At 38.6% G+C, this 20341-nt stretch overlaps 1 long non-coding RNA gene across 1 annotated transcript; it reads left to right on the forward strand.

Moving 5' to 3' along the window:
- Positions 1-2599: 2599 nt before the first annotated feature.
- LOC124088014 (uncharacterized) lies at positions 2600-14203 on the forward strand. The gene is made up of 3 exons (XR_006850245.2): positions 2600-3174; positions 7872-7902; positions 10854-14203. It is a non-coding gene; the product is annotated as an uncharacterized LOC124088014 (long non-coding RNA).
- The last annotated feature ends 6138 nt before the right edge of the window (positions 14204-20341 follow it).

A 20341-nucleotide genomic window follows, 5' to 3' on the forward strand; every position in this document is an offset into this window, starting at 1 on the left:
GCAACCCAGCTTCAATCCAGCTCTCTGACAGTTGATTTGATGTACTAGTCTAGAATTTCCAAGAGGGTGTGGTAAATTCTTTAATGTAGAATACAGATAAACAATTCTAATAGTCATAATTTTTATTTTTAAAATGCACATAACTAGTTGCACAGCAAAACATAAATTTCATAGTTATTATTACATACAAGGAGCCTAAATATAAGAAAAAAATGAGTTCATTAAAAATGTTACATAAGAATATAGGTGACACACAAATGTCACTCAGATCAAAAAGAGAAAATCCTCAAGTATGATGGTCAGTTCTACCTGTCAATTCAGCAAAGTTATTATACCAGTTATTCAATCGAACACCAAACTAAGTTTTGCTACAAAATACCTTTATTTTGTAGATGTGATTAGCACCTGTGATCTATTAATTTTGAGTGAAGGAGATTATCCTCTCTAATCTGCTTGGGCCTGATTCATTCCATTGAAAGACCTTAATACAAGTGTGATTTCCCAGAGGAGGAAAAAATTCTTTCTGTTCTGCCCAACAGTTCTTAGCCTACCCTTCCTTGTGGCCACCCCATGGACTGCAGACCTGCACATCCAACTTCCAAATCACACATACTAATGTTTGCATAGATAGAAGAAGAGGTACATACATACATGCATACATACATGTATTCTCTTCTGATTCTGCTTCCCTGGTATAATCTTGGTTGATACATCAAATGACTGAAGTTTCACTTGAGGTTTTCAAGGCCTGGGATACCTACATGTTAATACTAACCTTCTAAAACAAATGCTAAGAATCAGAACTTGCCTTTAGTTCTTGAGATAAGTCTTGTAGTATCCAGACATTGGTGAGATACTCTTTATTCTTTCCTGCTTTTACCTTCTCTAATTGCATTGGCTGGGGCTAGGGGTCTCGGTCCCTGTCGGATGTGGCAGCTGGGATAGCAACAGTAATTTATTTCAACTGACATGTTGTCTGACTCAGTAAAATGGTGCTAGTACATGATATCTATATTTGCTGTCAAAATAGAGGTGCTGCTTAGAATTCTGGGATTCTAGAATATCCAAAATTCGCATAGCCCCTGTACTAGGAGTTTGATTTAAAATGGAATTTCCTAGACCACTCACCTCAGTTCTACTGTATCAGAATGTATTAGAAATAACCATAGGATCTAAATTTTTACAAGCTCCCAACTTGATGCTTAAATGTACTAATTCCAAAAATCAATTTTTTAGGAGTTCCCTAGGCGATCTGCAGAAAGATGAAAGATAATAGATAGATAGATAACAAATAGATTTCCTTTCTTAAAATGTGGGGATACTGCAACATATTCTATTTGATAAATCTCTATGGCAGGGTATAAGAACCCCCCAATTTAGAACACACTGAACTAGCCTGGGGTAGATTGGATTATTGACCCCAATTCTTTACTCTTCCTTCTATTAACCCCGGCCATGCCTTTTCATGAATGGAATCTAGTTCTTCACTCCTTGACTTAAGGGTCAGTCAAGTGACTTGTTTAGTCAATGGCAAGTGGGACAGAACTGACCTGTAGATCCTCAGTGTCAAGAAAAGCCACCCCAGCCATAGTGGCCTGAAGCTGAGCCACCCCTACCGACAGAGAGTCTCATGAGAACAAATGGTTGTTGCTTTAAGTTCCCGAGTTTTGCAGGTGGGGTGGTATTAATGTGATAGCTAAATGACACTCAAACTAATTCTTGGATTGTATAGATGTGAAAACTGAGGAACTCAGAATCAAAGTAACTTTCCTAAGAAACTCAGAATGGTTTGGACCTGTTCCTGGTAGGCCAGCAGAACAAACTGATAAAGAGGTTTTCAACTTTCTGCCTTCCAGTCAAGCAAAGGATAGCATCTTCAGATGGATGTGCCTTTGGAGCAGAACAATGATCCTGTCTAGAAAGCTTCACCCTATCCTGCTCAGTCAAGGAAACAACTGAAGTTTAGTGTGACCTCCTAATGTTTTGTAAGGTATCTTTCCAATTCCCCCAATTTCAGTTCAGTTATGTTCAAATAACCACACACTAGTTATGGGGATTAAAATCAAATGACACTAAATCCTATTGTCCTGAGTATGCATTTCTATGTTATTAAGACTTATACATCCATATACCTTTATTTAATAATCCAAGAGAACACCTTGCTTATTAGATGTTCATCGATGATAGTTAATAGGACAAGAGGAGTTGAGATCAGAACTGTTTATTATGGTAGAGGCTAATTAACATTCAGATTTGGAATTACTCTCCAAGACTTGAGAATGCTTGAGAATGTCCAAGTTGGGCAATCAGTACTATGCTGTAGAAGATACTATAGAAAGAATCTGCATACTCATGATAACCTACAGGACATGTTTTTATGCTTATACCTGTCACAGAGCCTAGTTGCTTTGGATTACCACAGTGTTTCTTAAAAACACTGCTCTGCCAAGTGTCTTGAATTCCAGCCCAAATATTCTCAGTATTCACAGCCACTTGGTAGACCCAGTGCTGAAGGGAGATTAGCACTACAGCTTTGTTGCACAGGGCTCAGACTACATTATGTTAAAAAAAAAAGTAGAAAATAAAAGGTAAACATGATTCTAAGCACATTCCATGCCTCATCTCCATGGATCCATTCCTGTTATCCATCAAGTAGATTTTAAAATAGTCCACGTTTTTTTTCATTTCTGCAAAATCAACAGTACTGGAAAGTTGGCAGGTACACTTGTTTAAACAAAGCTCCCAAGTTTTCTGCTGGCAGGTGTTTCCAGAGTTCTTGGAGCACAATTCTTTGGATAGGATATTTGCCAATATACATAGCAACAGGGGGAAAGTACGTGTTTTTCTTTGACACGGTGGAGACACTGAAATGCCTTAGACACAAAACTGCATACTCAGTTCAGGGGCTTATTTTGGCTCCAGGTCAAGAAATCAACAATAATAAAATGCAAAATCGTTCTGCTCAGAACTGTGATGGGCTTCAGAGTAGAACTGATTTGCTTATCAAATTGGCAACATGTCCTCCCCAGCCACTACTATACAGTTTGAACCAATGAGTTGGGTTCCCTCTTCTTTGTCAATTCCCTGGTCTCCTGAATGTCTCATTCTCAAGTTAATTCTGCTTGAAATTGAGGCTGGAGATGGTGGAAATTTAATATGATGAAGGCAGAGCAGGTAAGACTTTATTCTTTCTCCATTAGCCTCCAGGCATTGATTTTACTCTTAAATCCAACTTTCCAAAATTGAAACCTAGGACTGCTTTAAAAACACGTGACCAGTTTTATAATCTGTTCCTCGGCAGTTGGACTGATTCATGCTTATTGCTATCAGATTCATTCCCTGAACTATTCAGTTAAACTTGACATCAGTGCTGGAACCCCACAAAAGAGGGGCGAGCCCTTCTTGCCTCTCAACCCGAACTAAATGAAAATAAGTAGATTTTTTTTTTAATAAAGCAAAAACCAACATCTGAGAAGGGGAAATATAAGCATGGTAGGGAAAGGTTTTAGTGACAAGTTTTTAAATCTCAAAGGAGGTCAAAATATGTTTGGCTTAAAAGGCAATTAATGGTTATTAGATGGTAGCCCAGAGACACTTAAGAGCTTCAAGTGCTGCCTACAAATATTTAGAATAGTAGATATTCTAAAATGTCTATTTTAAATTATTTCTTCTATATTTGCTTATTAATGCATAATGTAATTATATTAATTGGCCATATCTTGGGATTCACTAATGTCCCTCTGTTATCATTGTGATCATTTTTCCCCATCTCTCACATATTGTCTTATCATTTAGTAACTTTGGAAAGTGCCCTTAAAATTTTCCAAACAAAGGTATCATTTATGGTTGTTCTGAGATCAGAAAGCCTGAACTCTTATCTCATAAAATTCATCAATTTCAGAAAGAACAAAAGATTGGCCATTCAATTGGCAGGGAAAATACTATTTTTTTTTCTCATTAGTTTTTTTGTTTTGTATTTTTTTTTAGAAATATTTAGTGAATTTACTCAAATTAAGGAAGTTTAAATGATACAGAATTAAAAAATATTAGAAATCTACATACAATAAAAAGTGAATATAAATTAACCAACTATATGGACATTTTCAGTAAAATTTGCCTCAGTTTAGCTGTACCTTCAAAAAGAAACCACATTAGTCAGCCTCTGGGGTTTTCATTTGGGGGAGTTGTCTGATGGAGTAAATGTGGTTTAAAAACAGATTTTGATCAGACAAACTGAGTTCAAATAATTGCTTTGCCACCTATGTATATAAGAAGATTAAAAACTGAAACTCTCATTTTAATAATGGCCAAATGCTGGCATTACCTCTTCCTAGCTGTGAGACTTCAATCTTGTTTTGGTTTGGATATGAGGTGTCTCCCAAAAGCTCAAATGAGAGACAATGCAAGAATGCTCAGAGGTGAGATGATTGGGTTGTGAGAGTTATAACCTAATCAGTGGCTTAATCCCTGATATGGATTGACCTGTGGTAACTGTAGGCAGGTAGGGTATGGCTGGAGGAGGAAGGTCACTAAGGGTGTGCCTTTGAGGTATATAATTTGTAACTGGTGAACAGAGCTCTCTCTTGCTCTCTGCTTCTTGTTGCTATGTCCTGAGTTGCTCTCCTCCGCCATGTCTTTCTACCATGATGTTCTGCCTCACCTTGAGTCCATAAACTATGGAGTCAACAGTCTATGGACTGTGACCTCTGAAGCCTTGAGCACCAAATAAATTTTCTGCTTCTATGTGGTCTTTATAGAAGACACTCCCTTATCACTCACTCAAACATAATCAGAGCAAAGGATGATGAGCATGAATATAGAAATGGTCTGCCTGGGATTCATTTGGAATAAAACACTGAAGCCCTAGGTTCATAATTCCACCGGATGCTTCACTGGTGTCCCTGTGGCATGGTTAACAACTTTAATATGTTAATGAAATCCATGGATAGCAAAGGCCCTTTGCATATGCATGAATATCATATTTACATGAGCTAGAAAAAGGAAAACCCCTATTGTCTTTATCAGGTCTTTTGGTCACAGAGATGAAAAAGCTGACTAAAACAGACACATTTGTTAAAATATTTGGGTTTTTTCTTCCTCAATGATATAATGGGTAATGTGAGTAGATATTGTTAGGAGAATTCAATAAAGTAATGTCAGTCAAGAACCAAGCCCATAAAAACATGATGAAAATGGCCACAAGTTCTGAGAAAAGTATATTGGCTAAAACATTAAAAGCACCATACTTTTCACTTTGAATTTCAGGTGTTTTATTTCATGAGTAATATATATCTGTTGTAGGAAACATAATAAATGTACATAAGCAAAATAATGAGAATTATCCAGTCATGTATGAAAGCAGTTGCCAGAAATAATTACTATGGAGAATTTCATTAAGCTCCTTCAGACTTAGTCATGAAACATCCACATGACATGAGTTAGCTCTTAAAATGTTTCATTTCCACCTTTACAAGCATCTGTCTGGTCTTTTTCATCAAAGTAAGTAAAGAGGTTATGAGAAATTGATTTCTGAGAGATAAATCAGGAGAAAGGATCTTGAGAAAACTTGGGAGGAAATGAACTTGTGTTTGTTTATTTTCACAAATGAAGAAACGTGAATTCCGGGCAGGATATTGTTTTCTGCCAGATCATTTTTGGAAGAAGCGATACTGCTAAGCCTGTTTCTTCTGTTAATATAAAAGGCCCTAGAGAATTTCTTCAGGGTGGGTTTTAGGAAATATTATGAATCAATATTGTTTTTATTGTTAACTCCAAATGACTGAGTTGGAAAGAATCGATAAAGGAATAACATGTTTTTTTTAGAAGGTGTTTTCCTGTTTTCTTCATTAGTAAATAATTTATGAAAATTTTATGTCTGTTTCTAAGGGTTATATTATTACCAAAAGATCAGAACAATTATTTATAAGAGGTTTCTCCTAAAACCTATTTGATTACAACAATTTAATGAATTATCTAACATATGCTTCATGTATATGGAATTTATAGCATGGCTACTGTTATTTTTGGATGCTCTGTTTTTTTCATATATCTTCCATATATGTTTTTGCAAATATGTCTCATTCAAAAGATAACAAAACTGAAGCTTTGTCAATTGCCCAAGATCACATTGTTAATGTGGCTAAGCTGTCACTTAAGTGCTGACAATTCTACCACAGCTCACAAGCCCTGTGTCATTCACTGGGTGTGTTAGACCTTATTGTGTGTATCCACACATAAGCCCATACACACTCCCTTATCAGTCACTCAAACACAATCAGAGCAAAGGATGATGAGCATGAGTATGGAAATGTCTGCCTGGGATTCATCTGGAATAAAACACTGAAGCCCTAGGTTCATAATTCCACCAGATACTTCACTGGTGTCCCTGTGGCATGGTTAACAACTTTAATATGTTAATGAAATCCATGGATAGCAAAGGCCCTTTGCATATGCATGAATATCATATTTACATGAGCTAGAAAAAGGAAAATATACCCTTGTGGGTTTTAAACAGGCTTTGAGATGATTGCTAGGTGACCTATGATTTTGATCGGTTGAAGGAGATGATCACAACCAAAGCCTTCAGCAATCTGAGCAAGTGCAAGGTGTTGAGCCAGAAAGAAGGGAAAATGAAGAAAAAGTCAAAGGAAAACATTAAATTGTTGGCAGTGACTAGAAACCAAAACTGTCTCTTTCTTCTCTCCCCCAAAGATCCCTTAATTCCTGAAAAAAAAATGAAATCAATGTCAAAAAGGAGCTTCTAGAACCACGTGAAGTTCATTTCCTCTCACCCTTATGTCCTCTCTCAGTTGAATGTCTATTTTCTCAGGATGCTGGAGAAGGTCTGTTACTAACAGAGATGAAGGCACAGAGGAGGAACTCATGTTCATTAGACACCTCTCAAGACCAGGCACACTGCCTAGGTGTTTAGATACCCTCCTTGCCTGACAACCCTGTAAAGGCGATATTATCATCTTCCAGTTAAAGAAACTGAGACTCATATACGCTAAATAATAGGACTAAATTAACTCATCTGTGAAGTTTCAGATACCAGCCCAATTCTAAAGTTTTTCTACTACATTGGGAAAATAATTAGGTTCTGCACTAAGTCCCCCAATTTCACAGCCATAGGGACATTTATTGTTAGCTCTATTCACTTAATATCTGAGGTGTGAATATGTATCACATCCTTTGCGTAAGGTTAATTATTTATAATTTGGAATTCCAGATAGATCCCTAAAACTTTTTCAGAACACTCCTTTGAGCAAAAGGAGATCCACACAATAAAAATAAAACCACATTTCTTTCCTTCTTTGAGACACAGAGCCCTGCTTACCTTTCTGTACAGTTTTGCACAGGTCTAGAGAGATTGTGACAAGGATATTGTGAATTGTATCCATAGGACACTGGGTGCCTTGCATTTTCCTTACTTCACTCCCTCTCACTGTGATGGGGTCTTTGACTCTCTGTAACATCCAGAGAGAGTCTGCCTGGCCTCCAGTACCTACCAAATAGGCCACTGGTTCTGTGACTCCTGATGCTACCAAGATGTCATCTCCTACCAACACCACTCCATCTCCTGTCTCTGCTCAAGTTGCCAAAGCTAATGCTGCTGACATGTTGAGATACCAAAGTCCAACAAAGAAATGAGTAGAGGAAAAGTGAAAAACAAACTTTGTTAAGTCATTTATATTGTCTGTCCTGGGGCCTAGTCCATAGAACTATCAGTGTGCTGAGCCTCAGATACATTCAAAATCCCCAGGCCTTCTCAACACCAACCCACTGCTTCTCAACCAGTTTTTCTGCAGCTATTTAGTCTTTGCTTAAAATGTGTTATTTTTAAAAGAGAATTCTCATTTTTTTTCTTGCAGAGACCGGCTCCAGATGTGTAGGAATTGAAGGGTAAATTTCAGCCCTTGTCTTCGCTGAATGCATATGTATATGCTAAAAGGAAGTCCCAAGAATCGATGGGTTTGTTCAATGCTCACAAGCTTCTTAGTGATAGAGAAACAATAAGTGTTTGGGGTCTCCTGAATCCTGAGCAAAAATATTCTTTTATATTTTCAAGTATTTATTTGGCAAATATGAATGGAGGGCCCATGTGCCAGTCATGAGAGAAGGTAATATGTTTGACCCTTGCTCACCTTTTAGAGTTCATGATCTAATGGTGAGGTAAGACCACTGTAGGGTGAAATCCAAAATTCAGGGGGAGTTCATAACCCAGGAAGAGAGGGATTCTTAACCCAAGAAAGCTTCTGAAATGATAGGATAAGCAGAAATTGATCAAGCTTTAGGAGAAGGCTGGCTAGAGGACAGTGGACTGTAGAGATTGGGAAGACTGGGCATTTCAGACTAAGTCCAGAGTAAGATAACTGAGCTCCAGGTTTCCTTGCCAAGAAGTTTATCTTTTCCCTGGAACAGCATTTGAGTGTCTTCACATTACATTAGAAGTTAATTTTCTTTTCTTAATTATAGCATAAAACTTAAAAACCAGTATCTCCATGACATAGAGCTTTCCTTGTGAATTTATTAGGATGAAAAAAAAAACGGGCATATAGTTAATGAGAAGGGCAGAAGGAAGCAAGATTTCAACTTTAAATAAAGTAGGCAAAAAGCAACGTGGGTGGGTCCAGGTTTTGTGGGGCCTGAGTTTATATAGCATAAAGGCAAGTAATACAAGAAGAAAAACAAACTTACTTTGGAAAATTGCAAAGACACATGACTGTGAATATACCTGTAATTGTTATTTGAGAAGTTTCTTAGGAAAGTGAAGAATTTTGAAGCTGAAGCCTCATTAGCATCATGGTAAATCCCATGCTAAGACACCATTTCAAAGCAGTGTACCATGGACTGTATAATCAAGTTCCCCAAACTAGGGGCTGAAGGCATTTGAATTTATTACCTTCTTAATTTTAAAGCTTTCTTCTTAAGATTGATTGGTAGAAGTTTGGAGAAGGAAAAAAGATAAGGGGAACATGGTAAAGATTTGTTTATGTGTATGTGTGTTTCCTTATAACTGTAGTCCAGAATGGGGAATTTTTCGTAGACACTTGTTTTTCATTTTTTATTGGTGTATTATAATTGTACACATTGATGGGATTTGTTGTTACATATTCACAACGCACACAATATAATTTGGCCATTGTCATTCCTCAGCATTTCCTCCTTCCCTCCCTACCTCCCACCAGTTGTCATGGACATTTTTAATAGTCTTGGTGTTCTAGGAAGATTTCAACACCTTTTTAGCAAACAATGGCCACATAAACCTGAAATCAATAAAGAGAAGACATGGTCTTTCAGTGCCTTCCTAGAAAGGCACAATAAGGGAACTTCCTGGACTGAGGTACATGAACAAATAAATCCTTATGTGGAGACACAAGTTCTCTGAACTGATTTTATTTGCAATACAGCTACTCAAGCATGGATTGGGAATTGGAGTGGGAGAGAAGAGGGTGTCAAAAAGGAAATATCTGGAAAGTGACATGTTTTGGAACTGACTCTCTAGACAAGGAAGAAAAAGCCAGATGTATATACCAACTTCTGTGGTATAAATATTCCCAGGATGGATGATTTGGAGCTGATCTGAAGTCACTAACATGAAGCTAGGAAAACTAGGGCAGAAACAGTTCTTTCTGGCCAGTGGATTCCATTCAGAGAACAGATGTCAGCATATGAACTTTCCGAGGTCTGATGGATTCTTTATTGTAGAGATACCAGAAGAGAGCTTTTGTTCAAAATGCATTTCAAATGTAATAAGTAGGTGCTTTTCTTTGCTCACAAGCACCTGCAATAATACACAGAGTATGGATTTAAGGTCCCACATGCTCTTGAGTTAATTTGAATGGATTAAAAGATATCCAGGACCCCTGAGAGTAGCATTGGCCAAGATTTTGTGAATTCCAGATGGGATCCTGGCATCCTCTATTTTAAGTTCTATATCAGTAGCTGCAGCTTTCAGAAGACAGGTAAAGTCTGAAGGTTAGGGAAAGGTAGAAAAATAACAAGGATTGTGAAACCTTTTGTCAAGGGCAACCTAAAAACATGGCTATGGTTGGCAGAATGTTTTTAAAGAAATGTTTCCAACACCAAATTTTGCCTGGTAGGTGGGTAGACATTATTGATTTATATATTAACAGCACATGTAATTTATAAATGTTTTAAATAAATTGATGTGCACAATCCCTCCCTCCCTCCATTCTTCCCGTTAAGTAATGACAAGGTTTCAGGAATGGGAGTGAAACAAAGAATAAGGTGAGGTTTACGATGCAGGAGCTCAAGGTCAGAGAGACCTTCATGTAAACACCTATGTGAAGTCACATTTCAGGGACTAAGCTGGGCACAGTTGAAGCGTGGAAAAAGGAGTCTTAATTGTGACTAGATGAGGGACCAGCAAGGGAGATCAAAGCAGAATCTGGAGAGCCATACCACGAGAACCTAAAAGATGAGAAGTCTGATAATAGGAGGTTCTCAAGTATGAGAAGGTGAGAAGGTGAAGGTAGAAAACCATTGATGAGTCAAGGTAGTTCATGGAGTTCAGCTTGCCTGGAGATTTGGGGACAAGAACTGATACGGGTAGTCCATGTATAATGTTGCCAGGAGAAGTCTGATCATGGAAGTCCTTAAAAAACACACCAAGGATTATTTTTCTGTTGCTATCATTGCAAAGCTGTATGTGAATTTTTAAATGGGAAGTGATATCATGGTTTCTGGGGATTTTGTTTATATATATATATATATATATATATATATTTTGCATTCACTCTAGGAAGATTTCAACACATTTTTAGCAAACAATGGCCACATAAATCTGAAATCATATATAATCATATATATAATTTTTTGTTTGTTTTAAGGAACATTCTAAGATAACTGCATGAAGAATGGACTGGAGTGTTGAGGGCCACCACCAAGTCGGGATGATGCATGGCATTTTTGCCAGAAGTAGTGGTTGAGAGGTGACGCCATTGAGCCATTAAGATGATGACTTTTGAGTTCTGGCAGAGTTCCCGTTGAGTTCCCATTGAGCTCTCCCGGGGATTCCTGAAGAGTTCGCATTGGTTGGGGAAGTGCTGGAGGAGGGATTTCCGGTTGGTGGTTCCTGGAGGAGCCTAGTGGCATTGGGGAGAGTTCCCAGTAGCGTGTGTTGAGTGTGCTGGTGGAGTTCAGAAATAAAGTTTGTTCCTGCTTCAGTGGCTCGTGATTTGTGCCCAGCCAGACTGCAGCACTGGAGGGCAAAAAGCTACAGCAATGGAGCAGTTAGAACAATCTAGCAATGGACTTTGATGAGGTTAATGACCAAGAGGAGAAACAGAGGTGATGAACAGCACAGAGAAAGAAACTCAAGAACTTAAAGGAAGTAGAATAGTTCACGGTTTGTCACCATTTCTGTGTAGAGTAAAGAATGACAAGTTGCTGCTGACGTATGTCTTTGGGAGTGAGGGGTGGTGAAGGGACTTACTTAACAGAGATGAAGGTAGCCAAGGCTCAAAATGAGAAGAAACCCTAAAAATCAAAGCACAATAGCAAGGATTATTTTATAAAACACTTTGAGACATCAAGAATTTGAGGTTTGATTTTTTTAATGTGTTCCTGAAGTAATTTTAATTTACAAAACGCATTTATGTACATTGGCTCATTTTGATATTTGACCTCACATGCATGAGGGACAGGGAGGGTATTAGAAACGTAGGTTACAAAATGTAGTAAGTGGAACTCAGAGGGACTGAGAGGTATAGATGAGATCAAATAGCTGAGCCAAGGTGGAACCAAAAGTTAGAATATGTATTCTCAGTTTCTAGTGTAATATTCATGACAAGAATGGGAGTAGACTGGTCACCCTGTAGAACTTGATTTTCTCTTCCTTCAGGAATTTTTCTGCCTTTGGCATTGTGTAAGACACCTCTAGTATCCGGCTTTGTTGGATAATTTCTCCATGAGATCACATCCAGGGAGACCTGGAGATCTTATTTGAGTTACCTAAAGTTATTTCCAAGCTATTAAGACCTCACTATGCCTGGAGCTCGCATGATCCATTACCTTGTAGGGTTCTGAAATACTGGCCATTGCACTAATCCTAAAGCCTGAAGCTGAAAAAGATGAGGCAAATATATTGTCATCTTTTCCCTCCGTGGAAAACGGAAAGAAAAACACACACGAAAAAAAAATCTGCCATTTCCCTCAGGTCAAATGACAGACACTGACCCTTGACATTCCATTCAGAAAATTCCAAAATAAACACAGACTCACGTAAGCCCAAAGAAAAGAAGCCAAATTAGGAACATCAAACTTTTTTGCCTGGAAAAGGATAGTTTTTCCTATTATCCTAAGTAGGACACTGGAAGAAAAAATAAAGTTACTTAAAATTGCAATTATAAAATTAAAGAACAAGGACAGTAATATGCTTTGCAGCACCTCAAGAAGAGACCTGCAGTTGGACAATCCATTTAAATGTTAGCTCTGCTTTTATAAAATTCCACCAAGCAATCTGTGCCTTCCCATTACGGTCTGCTTGCTTGTTGTAACTGAAGAAAATGTTCCTCCTATATACTTAAGTTGGTGGACAAAAATGTAGCATTCATCTTCTCTCGAATATACTCTCAGGCCTTTTTGCACAGTTAAACTTAGACCTGTACATAGGTATTGCTATTTGATGTACCTTCAATTTCAACAGATCTAATGACAGCATTTGAGACAATGAATTCCCCCCTTCTCCTTTTGTGCATGTTTATTTATTTATTTTTTTCCTCTTGGTGACCAGGACACTATGCTCTGCAGGTTCCTCCTATCTCCCAGGATGCATCAGATCCTTCTCTGCTTCCTGTTATCTAGAACTCACTCATTCTCCCCTCCCTCTCTTGTACCTTAACCATTTTATCCAGACCATGCTTTAAATAGCCTCTCTATCATAATGACTCCTAAAATTACATCACTGGCCTTACTCTTCCTTACAAAACCTATATTGGTATTAACAACAGCTAACGTGATTTCTAATAGGCATCTTACCCAGGACATGTTGGGGACAGAATCTTGATTCCCCACTCTCTGATATCCCCAAACTTGTTCAGCCTCACATCTCCACATCTCAGCCAATAGTGTCACAGCAAATAATGTTTTCCAGTCGTGCAGGTCAAAATCCAAGACGCTGTTCTTGATTCATCCAGTTTTCTAACATTCCGTGTCTGATTTATTAGCAAACTCTCTCTGCTCTGCATTCAAACCAATTGCTTCTTGTGATCTTTTATCATTTCTCAGATAGATTGCTGCAAACACTTTCTAACTTGTCTCTATCTTTCCTCTCTCATTTCCTGAAGTCTATCCTCACCAAACAAGTCTCTTTTTTAAAATTAAAAATTTTAAATTTGACTCCTCTTAGAATAAAACCCAAACTCCATCTCATGACCTAGAAAGTTCTCCATGATCTGGCTCTTGCTTCTTCTGATGGTCTCACCTCCTTATCTGCTTTGCTTGTTCTGCTTTAAACAGACTAGGATGGGATTCTCCGCACATTCTAGCACTTTCAGCTCCAGGGCCTTTGCACATTCTATACATCTCCTCAAAAATGTTCTACATGACTCAGTTCTTATCGTTCCTAAAGTTTCAAGCTAACAGTCACTTTCTCTAAAAATAAATAAATAAATAAATAAAAATAAAAACAACTTTCCTCACTACCTGGTCTTTTTGCTCTCTATAGTCTGCTATAATTTTTTTGAAAGTACTATCACTATAAAAATTATGTGTATTATTTTTATTAGTTTAATATTTTGGTTATTTCTTTCCCCCAGCTATAGTAAATCTAATTTAGTAGGTCTGACATCTCTCTTTGTATCACTTATGCATCCTCAATGCATACGACCATGCCTATTGCTTAATAGGTACCCCACATTTAATGATTTGATGTATGTGTTAGTAAATAAATAATTGTGTCTATATGATTCAATCTCCCTAATAAACAGTGTTATTTTTTTCAAGTTCCAACTTGCTTAAAATAAGAAATTTGTATGTGTCAGTGTATATGTGGGTGTTTTCCCTAAAGCTAAGCTATAGAAATGATTGAATTCAACATCTACAGCAACCTGAGAACTCTGGAGAAAACAACTCTTCAGGACATTGGCTGGATGACACCCACATTACAAATTCTACTGCTGTTGATAGGAACTAGAATGATGTATAGTGTCTTTCTCTGGAAAATTCCAATAAAACAGATATCAGCATCAGCTGGCATGCTTGGGTGTATCCCTTTATGCTTTCACTGAATAAAGAGAGACTGGGTGCCTCCCATGTGCCAAACCTGTGACCAATGCAGACATGCGGTTGAACAGAGGCAGGAGTTTACCCTCATGCTGCTGTTAGGGTAGCCTGATACTGAGCAGACAGTTTTGAGACAGATAAAGATTTAAACTATAGCCTAGTAGAGGAAACCATTATAGCCACACTTATAGATGGGAAATTTTAGCCTATGGAGAAAACAAGCTAACTCCTGACCCACTGCTGGTCCACGGCACTCTTAGGCTTAAACGTCAATCTGTTATTACATTCACAGCCCAGGTGTGCCAGGACAGTGGGGTAGATTGCAAGAAAGCCAGAAAAAGTGCCTGGAAACAGCATGGAACCAGGCTTACAAGAGATCAATGTTATGGTTTGGCTAGGAAAGCATCCCCCAAAAGCTCATGTGTGAGAAAATGCAGGAATGTTTAGAGGTGAAATGATTAGAGTATGGAAGTTGGGAAAACTCATCAGTACATTAATCCATTTAGTGGATTAATAATTTGAATGAATTAATGGGTGGTAACTGGGGGCAGGTAGGGCATGGCTGGAGGAAGTAGGTCACTCGGGGTGTACCTTTAAGGGTTATATTATCCCTGGCTCCAGTCACTCAAGATCTCCATTTCCTGTCTTCCATGTCCTAAGCAGCTCTTCTCTGCCAAGCCCTTTAGCCATGATGTTCTGCCTGATCTCAAGCCCAGAGCTATGGAGTTCACTGATCGTGGCCTGAACCTCTGAAACCCTGAGCCAAAATAAGCTTTCCCTCCTCCATGTTGTTCTTTGCAGGTGCTTCAGCCACAGCAAAGCAAACCTGACTAAAACCATCAGTGATTGCTTTAGGAAGAGCTCAGTGGCCAAGAACTGACAGACAGCATCTCTGACCCTCAAGGTGCTCTGCTAAGGAACACCTCCTCTCTCTCACGGCACTGTGTCCAGTGACAGCCATCTGGAGGAATGACGCATATCCTTTCTGCAGTGCCCCATGTTCCTCGCCCGTCCCCACTCAGAAAGAGATTTCATATAAGGGTGCAGAGGCAGTGACATCATCAGTACTGGCTTGCTTGTAGGTCACCTTTGGGTGTATCTTTGGGGAGAATCCCTAGGAGCAACTATTCTAGTGTGCATGCAAGAAAGTGACTTTCTACAGATGACACTAACTTGCCGGGTTCCCAGTATGCAAAGGAGAAAGCCAGTGTCCTTCAACATAATATATATCTGGACTTTCCTGCCTAGGCTTGCTCTCATTGTTTCCTTAACTTGACTAGGTATTTTTTTTGTGAACAAAAAAGGGGGCATTCAGGGACTCGGTGTTTTATTCTTCAGAAATAATACATCTATGTATCAACTTTTTGTTTTAATGAAAGTAACATCCATCCTGATCTTCCCAGGGCAGCACTGGTTGGTCCCTATTGTTATTAAAACCTTCCTCCTTTCTTTCTCAAATGAGTTTTGGTTTGGATAATCTGGCACCCACACTTCTCATGCTGTCTGTGCTAAATTAGAATTCAGGAGTAAAGTGACTACCACACCCAGACCTACCACTCTCATGAAAAATTGCCATACTTTGGGTCATTTGATTCTAACAGTAGTAGTTGAGGCTAGACATCAAGTCACCACTGAGGTAGAATACTGTTCAATAGCATTTTAACTTGAAGGGGTTAATTGATCCTGTTTCTAGGAGATCTGAACCTGATTGAGATCCACATAGAACAGCAAAAGCAGTCACCATAAAACAAGAGACAGGAGGCCCAAAGAATGTCCAAGACAATAAAATGCAAACATACAGTCATATGTTATATTATCCCACTTATATCAAGTGTCCAGAATCTATGGAGACAGGAATCAGATGAACTGTGTTCAGGTGAATGGTTGCTAGAGATTTGTAGGAGGGCAATGGAACATGAATTCTTAATGGGTGCAGAATTTTTTTTGGAGTCATAAAAATGTTGTGGAACTAGACAGAGGTAACCATTATACAACACTGCCCATGAGTTAAATGTCACTGAATTGTACACTTGAACATAGTTAATTATATGTTATGTCAATTTTACCTCAATAAAAAGGGGAAAAGAAAGTTCTGTAATAGATAATTTGAAGGTTGACAATTTATGTTAGCATTTATAACACTGGGAACTCTTGCAGCAACTTAGATTTCCTTAACTCAGACTTTCTCCAATGTGTTAAATCACAGAAATCAGTTTCTCTGTGAACTTGTGTTTGCTTAACAAGTACCTCATATGCCTTGCTTTTAAGGTTCTTCAGCAGACTTGTTTGGGGTCAGGCTCACAAAAAGGACTAACAAAGTAGGATGCAAATAAGTCCTAGTAATATTAGTGAGAGCCAGCCTGGAGTGGGGGGCACATGCCTATAACCCCAATGGCTCAGGAGACTGAGCCAGGAGGATTCTGAGTTCAAGGACAGCCTCAGCAACTCAGTGAGACTCTGTCTCTAAATAAAATACAAAAAAAGACTGGGGATGTGGCTCAGTGGTTAAACACCCCTGGGTTCAATCCCCGGTACCAAAACAATAAAATATCAGTGAGGGAAAAAAGAAGAGTTCCCCAGTGGGGTGTCCTTAAATATCAAGGACAGAGCAGGGGAAAAGAGAAAAGAAAGATACTGAAAGGAAAGATGGTGTGTAATCAAACTCGCATTGCAACATTGCCTGGATGACTCAATGAGGGGAAGAAGATGGAGAGATTTGAACCCACATGTCTTAGATCAGCTTCTCTAGAAAATTAACCCTGAGATAGAGGTTTGTGAGCAGGTTTGGGGGATAGTCCCTAGGGATCCACATCCATAAAGGGCGAGGAACAAAGGATTGAAGGGTGGAAGCAACTAATCTTCTACACAAGTCCAACAAAGACTCCAAGTAATCCCAGGGGAGGCTATAGAGCTGGGTGGCCCTGTCTCTCTGCAACTGGTGTTCTTGGGATTGTGACTGCCTCACAGGTACAAACTTGGTTGAGAAGGAGGAAAAATTCCAGGCAGCTGTATGATCCAATACCTAAGCACTGGGCACCTACAGACCACATCATAGCATTGACCACGCTAGGCCACAATTCTGTAAGCCGTGCCCAGCATCCCAAAGAGGTGATTCCATATCTTAATAAATTGTTTAATCCTTTCTGGAACAAGGCTGTATAATCAACTGTATTCTGGTTATCAATAAGTATCAGGCATTCAACAAGCCCAAAATATCAGTAAAATACCATAACAGCAAAGAATTCACTCCTGCTGGAACATTCTACTTACGTTTTCTCAGAACTCTGTATGAAGTAATTCTAGCAATGTTGTAAGCAATTAATTGGAGAGAATTTCAACTTTTGACACCCCAGAACTGGTCAAACAACATTCTATGACTTGGCATATCCGTGAACATAGAAAATAATAGGCTTTGTGCCTTTCCAAAGAATAATGGAAGAAAGAATTCAGAAAATGCCCCACAATTTTCATTCTTTTTTTTTTCTTTGCCCTTAATCTTGCTTGCTTATATATACTCAAGCATAAAAATAATATAAAGGTTACAGAACTACGGATTTGATTTAAATCTTTCTGGCCCTTCGGACGTTTACACAGAGCAAATTTCCCCTTTCTGCCCAGTTGAAACTCATGTGCTACACTTTGCTCTGGGCTGAGGAAATTCCTAGTAAATGTCGTCATGATTTAGTTCATGTTGGGAAAGTAAAGGTTAAACTGAAAATATTTAGAAGCTTGATGTTATTACATCACAGATGCATTCAGAGTTCTTAGTAGGAATTTACTGAAGTCTATGTTAGAATTAGTGCTAGATAGTTCCTAGAACTGTACAGTATCTAAGTCAACCAGAAATGAGCTCATACTTCTAATGACTTAGGAGTAAATGAGGGAATCATAAAACAGCCCCCCACCCTGTTTGCTGAAATAATCTTAGGAAACATGGAAATTGTGAAGGCCTCTACTTCTGAAGACAGATATGGAAAGGAAAAAATTGAGCCCTGAAAAATCTTTCAGGCTGTTAGAATTAGCTTTCTATATCTACAAGGCAACTTGTAGCACAATAGTCAAGTAGACCATTTCTAGGTTGTTTGGATTAAACCCTGGCCCTAATGTTTATTAAGTGAGCAACACTGAAATATTCAATTTAGTCTTTCTGTGTCTCAATCTCCTAAAGTACAAATAATAATAGTATCTATTTCACAGAGTTATTATGAGGATTAAATGAGTTGATCTATAGAGTTCTCTTGGACCTAGAAAATCATTAAAGTTTAATAAATATTAGCCTAGATCTTAATTCCTTTCTAGATGGTGCCCTGAGATGCAGATTTTGCCTGCCTTCCCTATTAAAGATGTGACAGGAAGTTTGGGCCAGAAGTACCGTGGTCTCCACCAACTCCCTCCATATTAGAAGACATCATTGCATAGAAGTCAAGGGCAGAAGGAGCAAACCTGTGTGCTTTGCTAAGGAGTTGGAACTTCATTCTCAACAGAAACGAGAGTCAACAGGGAGAGTTGAATGATAAGATTTGGTTTTTTAGAAGGATCATCCTGTGGATAGAGAATTTTTGAAGGGAATGAAACAAAACATAAAAGAAGAGTGTCTTAAACAGGATCAAAATGTGTTCATGAGTTTGTGGTGTTTTGGGGATTTTTTTGGAGCAGATTGGGATGGTGAACATCTAAATGAAATCCATTTGTGCCCAGACCCAGTCTGGTAAGGTGAAATTTCAAATTCATCCGTGAAGTCTCCTTCTTGCTGCCTTTTCATTTTCAAAAATGTTGTTTCCATTTTAAGATACAGGATAGTCACTCAGGAAAAAGGCTCATGTCTTCGTTCTGGGATGGGAAAAAAAGAACACTTCCTTACAAGGGTGCAGTCAGATAATCTAGATGTCCATGGTCTAGGAAATAGAGTCTTTATTTCAAATGGCCACATAATTATAATTATTTAGCAAAAAAGAGAAAGATGATTTAGCAGTCTTTAGATTAGCCTTTGGAGATGCAGAAAGCTATATGTTACAGGAATGGGTCAATAAATTATTGGAAGAAAGAGGCAAGAAGCATCCCAGATTTTGGATTAGATTAAAGGTTACCATTAGTTTCAGTGACCAATATAAGGGAAAAGTGGTTTGTAGAGAAGATCCTGAATTCATCTTTAATCATACTAAGTATAAGATATTTTGGAGAAAACCAAATGGAAGATATATCTAAACAGTTGTGTTAATATTTAAGGCACCTAGGAGATAAAATTCCAGTTGAGATTCAGATTTGAAAGTCAATTCTATAGTAATGAATGAAATGGCTTTGGTTTTACCTTTTTTTCCTTTATTTTCCTCGTGTGTGTGTGTGTGTGTGTGTGTGTGTGCGCACGCGCGTATGCACGCACTAAATGGGTAAGAAGACATGGCTAGTAAAGAGTGATATCCTAGAGACTTTGGCTGTAACAGACCCCATGTGACCCTCCAACTACTGCAGGCAGGGATAACTCCATCCTCACTGGAGCTGGGAAGGAACAGTAGAGAAATAGGAAGGGAAAGAAAGATAAAACAAGTGGGGAAAAAATTCTCTGGAGAGCCTGCACAGAGAGTGGAGTTCATTCACAATGGAATGAGGTTCTGCAGGTCAAAGCCTGAGGGGGAGGTCAGGAAGGTAGGCAGGAAGCCCTGGGAGAGTCTGTAAGACAAGGGCTGGCCTGAGATGTTGCAAGCTTATGGGTTCTGGGGGTGAGCTCTGGGTACTATTGCCAGACTGAGGCATGCCAATACTCTGATTATCTTGATGCATATACAATAGATGACTTGCTATCTCCTCCATTTCCTGACCCAGATTCTCAACAGCTCCCAATTCTTTAGGAAAAGGGTTTTCTCAAATTATAAATTCTTCATTGAAATCTGATTGTTTTACGTAGGTAGTCTGGTATCCCAAATCCAAGCAGTAGCTGAGGCCTGATTTCCCTAACATCTGTGATGTGACATCACAGCTTTGATCCTATGCTCAGAGCTCCAAATGAAAGGAGGACAAAGAAGAGGTCTAGGACTGATAGATGGGTACCTGTAGCCTTTGCAAGAGGAGATCCTTCTAGCCCAGATGGTGGAGGAGA

This window comes from Marmota monax, unplaced genomic scaffold, assembly GCF_021218885.2.
Source record: "Marmota monax isolate L192 unplaced genomic scaffold, Marmota_monax_Labrador192_F-V1.1 WCK01_AAM20220418_F8-fsc00021, whole genome shotgun sequence".
In the NCBI taxonomy this organism is placed as follows: Eukaryota; Metazoa; Chordata; class Mammalia; order Rodentia; family Sciuridae; genus Marmota; species Marmota monax.